The sequence below is a fragment of the Schistocerca piceifrons genome, chromosome X, assembly GCF_021461385.2.
Source record: "Schistocerca piceifrons isolate TAMUIC-IGC-003096 chromosome X, iqSchPice1.1, whole genome shotgun sequence".
Classification (NCBI taxonomy): Eukaryota; Metazoa; Arthropoda; class Insecta; order Orthoptera; family Acrididae; genus Schistocerca; species Schistocerca piceifrons.
This window is the reverse complement of record NC_060149.1, coordinates 664,321,708-664,334,410: the sequence shown is the minus strand read 5'-3', so window position 1 is coordinate 664,334,410 and position 12,703 is coordinate 664,321,708.

Below are 12,703 nucleotides of genomic sequence, written 5' to 3'. Positions count from 1 at the left end.
TTTGATTTTGATAAACAACGGGTACGGTTCACGATGTGCCACTCAACTAGACATTTCCATCAGTAACACCAGGTGGTAGCACACTGCGACAGACTTTCATCCCCGTTCGCTCGTCATAAAGCCTACTAGATGATAGCAAACTCCTCAGATATGCTAATTTACTCACTATATACTGCAGTAAAATTAGATCGGACATCAGTATCTGTTAAAGTCGTACTGACACTAAACCTATTTTGTGCGTTTCTGAATGAGTTATAGCACATTAAATTATTAATTTTATCATACGGTAATCCAATTGAGGCGCTGAGAATCATGAGGGCCTAAAGCATATCACCGTCCATTGTGGGATGGTAGCATTTATTCATGCTTCTGAAATCTGTTGATCTTGTGGTGAGTCAGGTTTATCAGTACTGTAGGCCCACAGTGTCACGAAAAGATGTATCAATGGTTTCTCTGATATTCACTTAAATGTGGGATCGACGGCGGCGTGCTTTAGGCCCTTATAGATCTCAGCGCCTCTTTTGTATTCTAGTCAAGTGACATGTTGTCAGACATTACTACTTGAATTTAATCATTTCCACAAATGGCACTTTGTGTTTGGAGCTGGCAACAGATGGATTCATGCAACAGATGGATTTATTTGATAACGGACTTAGCGTTTACCCATCAAGCTAATGGCTAGCGTGCTGCTATAACGACTACAGCACGCGTCAGGGATCGCCTTTTCGTTCAAAATTATTTCTCCTAATTTCGCAAAAAAAATGTTCAAATGTGTGTGAAATCTTATGGGACTTAACTGCTAAGGCCATCAGTCCCTAAACTTACACACTATTTAACCTAAATTATCCTAAGGATAAATACACACATCCATGCCCGAGGGAGGACTCGAACCTTCGCCGGGACCAGCCACACGGTCCATGACTGCAGCGCCCGAGACCGCTCGGCTAATCCCGCGCGGCTAATTTCGCAAAACTAAGACCTGCGGGTCCTATTGTAATGTTATAAATAAGTTTAATATCAAATGTAAACCTCATAACATCAAAATTGATCATATTGCAAGCATTTTTTGCTGTGATGATACCTCACAGGGAGTCAATGACCTTTGACCTATATGAAAAATGTTCCAATAACGTTGAACATTGCATGAATGGATACAGCATTGAATTCTGAACAATAAATTTAATTGGTCGGAATCGGCTTTCGTGTGCAGCGTGCAGGGGTTGTTCGTAGTGCACTTTCCCGCGAAAGGCAAAGGTCCCGAGTTCGAATCTCGGTCCAGCCTGCAGCTTTAATCTACCAAGCAGTTTCATGTCAGCGCACACACTGCTGCAGAGTGAAAATCTCCTTCTGGAAACAGAAAAGTAAATTTAACTGCGAAGGAATAAGGGCCTCTGAGAACAGGTCCTTTGATTGGGAGAGTAACGAAATCAAATAAGCGTGACTACACGCGAACATTTAACGAGGAAGTGTACAAATGGTTCAACTGCCTCTGATCACTAAGGTTGGTTGGTTGGTTGGTTTGGGGAAGGAGACCAGACAGCGTGGTCATCGGTCTCATCGGATTAGGGAAGGATTGGGAAGGAAGTCGGCCGTGCCCTTTCAGAGGAACCATCCCGGCATTTGCCTGGAGTGATTTAGGGAAATCACGGAAAACCTAAATCAGGATGGCCGGACGCGGGATTGAACCGTCGTCCTCCCGAATGCGAGTCCAGTGTCTAACCACTGCGCCACCCCGCTCGGTGATCACTAAGGGATTCAATTTCTGAGGTCATTAGTCCCCTAGAACTTAGAACTACTTAAACCTCACTGACCTAAGGACATCACACACATCCATGCCCGAGGCAGGATTCGAACCTGCGACCTTTGCAGTCGCGCGATTCCGGACTGAAGCGCCTAGAACAGCTCGGCCGGCGAGGAGCATTGTCCCATTGAAAAATGGCACCACGAAGCTGTCACATGAGAAGTAACATAACTGAAATTGCCCAAGTCTGTCGGAATGCAGAATGGACATGAATGGATGCAGATGATCAGACAGGATGCTTACGTACATTGTCGCCTGTCAGAGACGTTTCTAGACGTATCAGGGGTTCCATATCACTCCAACTGCACACGCTCCACACCATTACAGAGCCTCCGCCAGCAACAAAAAATGGTTCAAATGGCTCTGAGCACTATGGGACTCAACTGCTGTGGTCATCAGTCCCCTAGAACTTAGAACTACTTAAACCTAACTAACCTAAGGACATCACACACATCCATGCCCGAGGCAGGATTCGAACCTGTGACCGTAACAGTCGCACGGTTCCGGACTGCGCGCCTAGAATCGCGAGACCACCGCGGCCGGCCCACCAGCAACAATCCCCTGCAGAGCCCATGGATTCATGAGGTTGTATCCTGCCTGTGCGTGTCCATCCGCTCGATACAAATTTGGAACGAGACCAAGCAACATGTCTCTAGTCATCAATAGTCCAATGGTAGTGTTAACGGGCCCAGGCGAGGCGTAAAGTTTGGTGTCGTACAGTCGTCAAGGATAAACGAATGGGCCTTCGGCTCCGAAAGCCCATGTCAGTGATATTTCGTTGAATGGTTCGCATGCTGACACTTGTTGATGGGCCAACACTGAAATCTGTAGCAATTTGTGGAAGGTTTGCACTTCTGTCTCGTTGAACGACTCTCTTTATTCGTCGTTGGTCCCGTTCGTGTAGGATCTTTTTCCGGCCTCAGCGATGTCGGTGATTTGATGTTTTACCTGATTCCTGATATTCGCGGAACACTCGTGAAATTGTCATACGGGAAAATCCCGACTTCATTGCTACCTCGGACATGCTGTGCGCCATCGCTCGTGCGCCAACAATAACCTCACGCTCAAACTCACTTAAATCTTGATAAACTGCCATTGTAGCAGCAGTAACCGATCTAACAACTGCGACAGACCCTTGTTGTCTTATATAGGCATTGCCGACCGCAGCTCCGTATTCTGCCTGTTTACATATCTCTGTATTTGAATACGCATGCCTATACCAGTTTCTTTGGCGCTTCAGTGTATATCTCTGTTCCGCAAGCTTTCTTACTGTGCCGGCTGCTGTGGACCAGCGGTTCTAGGCGCTTCAGTCCGGAACCGCGCTGCTCCTATGATCGCAGGTTCGAATCCTGCCTCGGGCATGGATGTGTGTGATGTCCTTAGGTTGGTTAGGTTTAAGTAGTTGTAAGTCTAGTGGACTGATGACCTCAGATGTTAAGTCCCATAGTGCTCAGAGCCATTTGAACCATTTTGAACTTGTGATATCTCTAGCCGTTGCTCGCTTTACTGTTCCACTGTCGAACGTTGCTTAGGAAGGACGAGTGCCGATAAATCTCCGTGTGGGCTCTCTGATTTTTTCGCCGTGTTAATTTCACAAGACGTATATGGAAGGAAGTAACGCGTTTCTTCACTCATCTTGGAACGTACACACTCGAAATTTCAACAGTAAACTTCTCCGCGTTGCATAACGTCTGTCCCTTAGTGTATGACACAGGTGTTTGTTGAGCATCTCCTGAACGGTCTCACGGCGAGTAAACGATCATGTGACGAAATGTGTCTCCCTAGGTTGGATCTTCTCTGTGTCTTCTATTAATCCAACTTGGTAAGGGTCCCAGTCTGATGAACAATACTGAAGAATCGGTTAACACATATTTTGTAACGTAGTTCCTGGCCCGATCATTGATCCTCTGCATGTCTTCCTGCATTTCGCTACAGTCTTCTGGTGTTGCAGCCTTCTTATTGTGACGTTACTGTCATGACGTGCCATTACTGTCACACATTGCTATGCAATATTAATTCATTTCTGCTGCTATTTCACAGATATTTTAGTGAAATCACTGGAATAGAGTGTTTGGAAAGGCAGCTTTGCGCTCACCACGCCGGAGTGGTATGAAGCCAGAAACGTCTCTGCGGCGTGTATTGTTGGCAGAAGGCAGTCGGCGAATCTCATTAGGCCAAGAGGGTCACGTCTGGTGTTACAGGCAGTTTGGCGGAAGTCGGGAAGCGACCTTCTCCGCAGCTACTGAATGCAAGGAAAGCACCTGGTCCGTGAACGCTGAAGACACTTCGTGTTTTAAAATGTGCGTCTTGTACACAAAAAAAGGGAAGTAATGTGTGCTTTCCCCTGCTTTTTCATGAGTTTAGCAACAATTCACATTGGAAGCAGAGTGGAGTCGTCCCCTCCATGTATAGTTTATGAAAATAGAGAGCTGAGGTCTATGAACTTATACTCTGGGCATTCTGCTCTGGGCCATTACAGACACGGGGTCATCTCGGTATGGTGTTGATCGGCGCAAGCTGTTCAGGGGTAGGTAAGTACCGAAACTGCGGTAGCGCGATTCATATTCTGTGCAGCTCATTACTTGCTTACTTCGCCACGCACCTAGTGTTGCTTAATTTAGTTATGATTTGTGGGTACCTGTTTTGATGTAAACACCGTACGGGGGACATCGTTTGTTTCACTGATGGGTCGAAAACAGACCAAGGCGTTGGGGCGGGGTTGTACAGGGTTCAGCCAACACTGGAGAGCATCATCTTTCTAGGGAAACTGACCTCTGGATTCCAAGCTGAAATTACTGCAATCAGGGCATGTGTGGAGGAGAATATCAGTAGGTGCTACAACGACCGTAGCACCTACACCTATTCAGACAGCCAGGCAGCCCTGAAATCATTGGCAGCTCCTGCAGCAAGATCTAAGATTGTTGCAGATTGCCACAGGGCTCTGGTGGAGCTAGGGGCAAGCAATAGGGTGAACCTAGTGTGGGTCCCTGCCATTCAGGGATCTGTGGCAATGAACAAGCCGATAGATTGGCTAGGATGGGGGCAACAACTCCATTTATTGGACTGGAACCTGTCCTGACAATCACCAAGGCTATGATCAAATTAGAACTACGGAACTGGCTTAGGAAACAGCACGTAGGATATTGGACCAAGGTCCATACACAAAAACATGGTAAGGTAATGATGCCAAAGCCAAGTTTTAAAAGAAGCTCTGTAATCCTGGGATTGAACAGAAAAGAGATCAGACTCATGACTGGACTAATGACCGGCCATGGGAATTTCAAAAAACACCTACACACGATGGCTAATACGAAAAATGGCTCTGAGTACTATGGGACTTAACTGCTGAGGTCATCAGTCCCCTAGAACTCAGAACTACTTAAACCTAACTAACCTAAGGACATCACACACATCCCTGCCCGAGGCAGCATTCGAACCTGCGACTGTAGCGGTCGCGCGGTTCCAGACTGTAGCGCCTAGAACCGCTCGGCCATTCCGGCCGGCGATGGGTATAACGGAAGAGGACCCTAAATGTAGGATTGTGATGAGGCTGAAGAAATTGCATCACACCTAATCTTCGGATGCATGGCATTGGAGAGCAAAAGATACAGAATCTTCGGGACAACTAGACCTGAAGAATCGTGTCTAACAAATAACTGGTAGAGGGACTCCTTGCACTATTTAAAGGCACTGGTTGGCTTTCCAGATATAAAGGGAGCAATACTGCACAATAAACCTAGTTTCGGTGCGGGTAGTGGCGGGTCAGACCTAAGCTGTTTTCGCTCCCCTGTTAAAATCAATCAATCAAATCAATCAACGTCAACTTTGATTTGGCGAGCTCCACAGATAAGCAGATCTCGTTCTGCTTACTTCATACAGTCTTCCACACTTGTTGCTACCTTTCCACTGTCTTATCTTCATTTTGTAATTTGATCTGACCTCTAGAGAACTTTGCTCTTTGTTAATTTTATTGTGATTTATGTCAACCATCAGTCTTGACTTTAAATTTTCCTACAACATTGCCTGGCTAGGTGACCCATTAAAAGTAAGTATAATTGGTTTTATACCCAGTTGGTTCACTTCACTGTGTCGGCGTCGTCCTTGTGCATAGTGGCCAACTACAAGGAGAACTTACTTATTATTTTGTGAAAGCAAATAGCACTGCACTTGTTCGTCTAATCGATACGATATGGTTTTACTCGTTGTCCTGTGACATAAACGAACAGCGCACTTGCTTGTCTTGGTTTCATTAACGAGGGGCTACGACTTTCGCAACAGACAGCAGCACCTTCTGCGAAGAGCCTGATAGAGCCTCCAAGGTTATCTAGTTCTTTGGGGTACTCCGAAATTACCTTCATATCTGTCGATTTCAAGAGTGACGTGTTGATTTCTATCTGCAAGGAAGTCTTCGGCAAGCTCGTGTATTAAGAATGCAGTGCAAAACTGTACCGAATGCCTTCTAAAAGTCAGAAAAACGGCATTTTCCTGCAGCGCTCTGGATCTGATGAATAAACTGAGCGAGCTGACATTCACAAGCTCTCTGTTTGGGAAACCATTCAGAGGAGATATCCGTTCTCCAGAAATGCCATAACGCGTAAACATGAAACACACATGAAGCGATGATAAATCGTGGAAATAAGTGAATATGTGCAGGACCTGTTTGGTGTACACTGGGCGAAGCGGCTGTGCTCCGTGCCAACAGACGGCAGCAGCTCGCGTGCGGCGATTCCGCAGCCGCGAGAGAGATCGGGCGATAGCGCGCGCCTGCTTAGCTGCCTACTGCGGCGCTACCGTCCCTGCTTATGAAACAACGTGCTCATCACTTACTCGTTACCTCTACCAACTCTTGTGATCCGTTTCGAGATTACATTCAAAACTCGACACGGGTTACACAGACATCTTGCGAAACTCAATTCGCTCTGTTCGTCTGTAATGCCGAAAATATCCCCTGTAAACTTTTTTATTAAAAAAAAAAAGCACTCCGGCTTCAGGCCACGAGTGGCCTACCGGGACCATCCGACCACCGTGTCATCCTCAGGGAGGACGCGGATGGGAGGGGCGGGGGTCAGCACACCGCTCTCCCGGTCGTTATGATGGTGGCTCTGAGCACTATGGGACTTAACATCTATGGTCATCAGTCCCCTAGAACTTAGATCTACTTAAACCTAACTAACCTAAGGACGTCACACACATCCATGCCCGAGGCAGGATTCGAACCTGCGACCGTAGCAGCCGCGCGGCTCCGGACTGTGCGCCTAGAACCGCTTGACCACCGCGGGCGGCATTATGATGGTATTCTTGACCGAAGCCACTACTATTCGGTCGACTAGCTCCTCAATTGGCATCACGAGGCTGAGTGCACCCCGAAAAATGGCAACAGCCCATGGGGGCCTGGATGGTCAACCATCCAAGTGGCGACCACGCCCGACAGCGCTAACTTCGGTGATCTCACGGGAACCGGTGTAGCCACTGCGGCAAGGCCATTGTCTGTTAACTTTTTTATAGAAAAGCTTTCCTTGCTGTTTCCATTCTGTCAATATTTTATATTTATTTGCGGTACTTCTGTGTCATCAGTTATTTCTCTGCCAAAAAAGAAAAATCCTCTTACTGCTTTCACCGTCTAATTTTGTACTCTTACTGCCCCACCATTAACCGATGTAATTTGCCTACTGTCCATTACCCATGTTTCACATTTAACCTCATTTTAAGACACTGTCCATGCTATTCATCTGATCGTCTGAGTCCTTTGCCATCTTTGACACAATTAGAATGTAACTGACAAACCTTGAAAAGTTTATTTCTTGTCCATAATTTTTTATACCTTTCGTAATTTCTCCTTTGTTTCGTTTACTGCTTACTCGATTTACAGGTTGAAAACATTTTTTTTTAGCGTCGTGCTCTCGACTGTCAACCTGACGGTTAGTACAACGTATAACGACATGCCAGGAACGTGGTGACAGTATATTTCATACCAAGAGCGCTCTTTGCCTCCAACTCAGCAGTTTACGCGTATCTACTTCAATTGTTTATGAATGCATATCGACAGATGTACCCTGGAAATGTACGTAACAGAAGGTACTTTTTGTAGGATAACACTTTAAAAAAGGATGATTTACAATTATGAAATTATAATTTTTTGTGTTACATTAAGAAATGCTTTTACTTATAATACAAATCATATTACACACAGTTTTCCTAGCCAGTCTTTAGAAATGAGTACTTAACAGCAAATAATAGCCTATAAATATGTCTGCTTCTTTTCTTATGCATTGTAGAATCGATCAGTACTGGAAAGGTGTTGTGAAAAGTCTCTCCAGGCAAAACTGTTCAATTTTGAGAGCTCTATTTAAAGATACTAATTTTTAATCATCTTCCAATGTGGAACTGCAAACCTGAATATGTTTGCTCTTTTGAAGTTTCCAGGAAATATAAGCTCAATGGACAAAATATTGGCCAGCGACATAAAACAGCACCCTAGTAGCTGTGGAACTGTGTATATAGTGTAGAACTGGTATCAGGAGGGAATGTGACCATCCACTGCGGACAAGTCATGGCAGCGTTCAGGCGTGTACGTGCCAGTTGTAGTATGGAATCAGCACAGTAAGACGCAATGACGTGGGAACGTGGCAGAATGGTAGAAAGGCGCTGTCACATTTGGACTTGTCCCTGACCACACCAAAGATGAAGCTGACCAACTTGTTGGTGTATCACACAAACTATCCATCGTGTCTAAAAACATGGTGTACTGCCGTGTTTTACATACCATTACTTCGACCCACTCATTCGGGTTACCGTGCACATGAACGAGGACGCTTGTTTCTGTAGTTTAGGTGATCGAGAACTGCCCTTTCTTCTGTTTCTTCGTTACGTGATATCTTTCACAGTGAATGCCGGGGAAATGTGGACACGGAGGACAGTGAGGTTTGTCGAAGACTTGTGAGTATCACCTGAGACAGGATCGCCGGTTCCGAGAACTGCAGTCAGTGGCTTGAATGACGTGTATCCACAAAAATGCCAATTCAGGGCCCAACTGGTTGGGCGACCCGCTCGTCAACACGTCCGGCCGTCGTGTGGTCATGGGCGACGGCTTGCCGGATCAAAGAGGTTGGCAGGCACCTAGAGGTCCGCCGGTCGAATGGACGGACTACGGGTCCGACCGCAAGTCCATCGCGAATGTGACGCGGCAGACTTGCTCGGCGAGCAGGTCCGCGGAACAGTCCGCCTGTTTGCGGGGGCCTTTACGCACAGGTGTGGCCTACAGGTGTTCCCGAATTCGTCGAAAATATTTGTGGCACGTTGCTAAAAGCCGCTCATGTGTAGCCGGCACTAATCGAAAACTATATCAGGACAAAAAAAAATGGCTCTGAGCACTATGGGACTTAACATCTGAGGTCATCAGTCACCTAGAAAAAAAATGGTTCAAATGGCTCTGAGCACTATGGGACTTAACTGCTGTGGTCATCAGTCCGCTAGAACTTAGAAATACTTAAACCTAACTAACCTAAGGACATCACACACATCCATGTCCGAGGCAGGATTCGAACCTGCGACCGTAGCGGTCGTGCGGTTCCAGACTGTAGCGCCTTTAACCGCTCGGCCACTAGTCACCTAGAACTTAGAACTACTTAAACCTAACTAACCTAAGTACATCACACACATCCATGCCCGAGGCAGGATTCGAACCTGCGACCGTAGCGGCCACGCGGTCCCAGACTGAAGCCCCTAGAACCGCACGGCCACAACGGCCGGCTATATCAGGACAGTCCTGCCAATAAGATTGTTGCACAAATAGAAGACTGTGATCAGTTACAAGCAAATATCGGAACCACAGACATTTACGAATATAGATCATTTGCAGTGGCTTGCAAACAATAAGACTTTTTTCTGCTCCTGAGAGGGTCTACGAAATTTAAAAGCGCTTCCTTATCAGAGATTTACGATTGCCAGCTTTATCAGACTAAATTCCACAGCTTAACGATTAAGCACTAATTTACGAAGCTACGAACAGCTAGTTTTATCATTAAGAAATTATTTAAAACTTTGAGTCTTTAAAATCAGCTTAAAGAGGTCCCATTGTAAGACGTGTATATTTCTATTGTCTATTGTCAATCACAATTTATGAAAGATGTTTATATTTTATTAATAGGATTAAGTAGGAATAATTAATATTTGTCGTGTTGGAAATAATTGTGGTAGCAGGGAATGTCTGCATCAAAGTATTGTTGACAAGAAAGACCTCAAATTGATATAATTTTAAAAAGGGCGGGAGAGACCGCGTATGGATACATTTTTAGAAAAGAGCGGGAAAGACCGCGCGTTGATACATTTTGTAATCGTAGCAGGGACTGTTTGCACCAGAAAGCATTGTTGGCGGGAGAGACCGCACTTTAGCGTTCGTAGGAAGTCAGTAGTAAGCGAGAAGTGAAGCGAGTTGGTAGCAGGTCTGAAGCGAGAGGTTGAGAGGAGTAGCGTGCCTGCCAGCCACCAGCTATGATTTACAAGAGATTGTAAACGGATGTACAGAGACATCAACTAACTATTATCATAAGAGGAACTAATATTATTGAATTATTTTCTTTGCGAAACTCAAGACTACTGAAGGTATGTTTGCGCAATGCTAGTTGTAAGATTACTGTAAAAAGTAAGCCCCATTTGAACGTTTGTAAAATCATTTCATTACCAACAGTAAATATTTGAAACGTTTCCAGAATACAATTAAATTTTGCCAGCAATGTTGCATTACTGATTATAATCCATCCCAAAAACCATCAACATAAAACTTTGCAAAAATTTTATTGTTGTCAAGAAAAATTGTAACTATCAATTACGTAACTTCAGTCAAAATTAATTAAAGAATAACGTCAGCTTTGCTATTAAAGAATAACATCAGCTTTCGTAATAAATACAGCCACTTATTATGAAGCCCACCAGCAGTTAATACAGTATAGTAAACCAGAGTAAGTATATTCATGACGCAGATCGATGTAGCAGTCAGATGGCGATCCAGTAACAGTAAAACAGTAAAAAAGGTAAGGAACAGTTTAGGGTTATTGCAGCTAACGACTGAGCGCCACGACGACGACTCATTCTGTGTTTCGTCGAAATAATCAGAAAATCACTTTTAATAAGCAGCAATTAAATTTGTATGCGAAGATTGAGAAAGAGAATAAATTTCAAAGGGAAGATTTCATTTGTTATTGTTAAGCAAGAGATAGAAATCCTAAGGGAAGGTTACATAGGTTATTGTAAAAGGGAAGGTTATCATTAACAAAAGAGGTAAAGAGGAGACGGGAAGGTTTCACCATCATATTGATGCTAGAACTGCAGAACACTTTATTTATTAATATAACTTAAAATTAATATTAATATAACTTAAATTTAACGCTGGTAATACGTTGTCAACATTGTTAATCACTTTAACCAAAAACTGTGAGGTGGTGGTGGCTGTCTTAGTTTTTTAATATATTACTTTTGAATAGGCCTTCATCTAATTTCTCAATGTGGGGAATGGGTTTTAAGCAGGACCTAATGTTATCAGTGTGATAATTTTTTTACAGTCCTCTCTGTCCTGTATCCAGCTTTAAGTGTTTCTTCTTCCTGTTCTTCCCTTCAAGATTCATCTCCAACTTCATGTATAAGTATGATGATGATGTTTGGTTTGTTGGGCGCTCAACTGCGCGGTTATCAGCGCCCGTACAAATTCCCAACCTTTGCTCTGTCCAAACTCGCCACTTTCATGAATGATGATGAAATCATGAGGACAACACAAACACCCAGTCATCTCGAGGCAAGTGAAAATCCCTGACCCCGCCGGGAATCGAACCCGGGACACCATGACCGCGAACCGAGAACGCGACCGCGAGATCAAGATTTATAAGTACATGTAGTTTGTGAGCTCCGCTTCCTTTTGCAAGGATTCCGCCAAATAGTTGATTCTAGGGTTAAGGTTTCCAATAATATTATGTGTTTTTTATTCTACCTTTCACAGGATTCGTCGTTCGGTGCTATTTTCCATAGCGGCTCCACACTGTGTTGGGGTAAACCTCATTCCGTAGCCAGGTATCCACAAAGTAGTAAAAGAACAGGGATTCGTTATTGCAGCTTGCGGATGAATCTCATCTCATCCTTTACTTACGTCCTCCAGTTTTACAAATTCCACTGCTGTACACATGCTGACGTGAGGTCTTAATCTTCATTCTGACGGTCTCTTCAGTTAGACCAAGTTCTTGAACTTTTCTCTTCTTCATATGGAAATAACACCCGCTTATCTCACTCGCATTTTCACTGCTACCCACTACTGCTTTCATAGGCAGACATCGGCTTCTCAGTATCCCAGCACTCGCAAAGTGTGGAGTACAGATTTATCTATATTTAGACATAGTTACCAGACTTTGCATGGCTTTGTTTCTCATCAAGATCTGACTAAATGTTACATCAATGTTTATCGACGAACGCTTTCTCATAACTCCTTTAAAACGACTGTGCATGTAACTTCTATTGTACCCTAAGTCAGTAACATACAGTATATCAGTAGCGATCCTATCCTATCTTTACCATCGCTTTTGTATCCCCAGATGTTGCTGTGGGTCGCTGCGTGTAAACCCCACACCAAGCTACTTTTTAAAATTTCTTTTTATTTAAAGACTTGCTATCAAAGAGCACGTCATTAGAATGAACGCTAAGTTCTTTTCTTAAGTACTTCTAGCGTTGCAGTAAGTTCTAACAATTACTCTTCAGTAATTCTCATATGAATGTTCTGATAAAGGAGAGACTAAAAAAATGATCAGGGGGGCCATCCAACTGATTTCCCTTGCTCTTAATTTATGTTGTTTCGGTTGGCTTGTCCACATTTTCTTACATCTGCTGTATATCAGGCATCTGTCAATTTGGTGGCTGCTTACA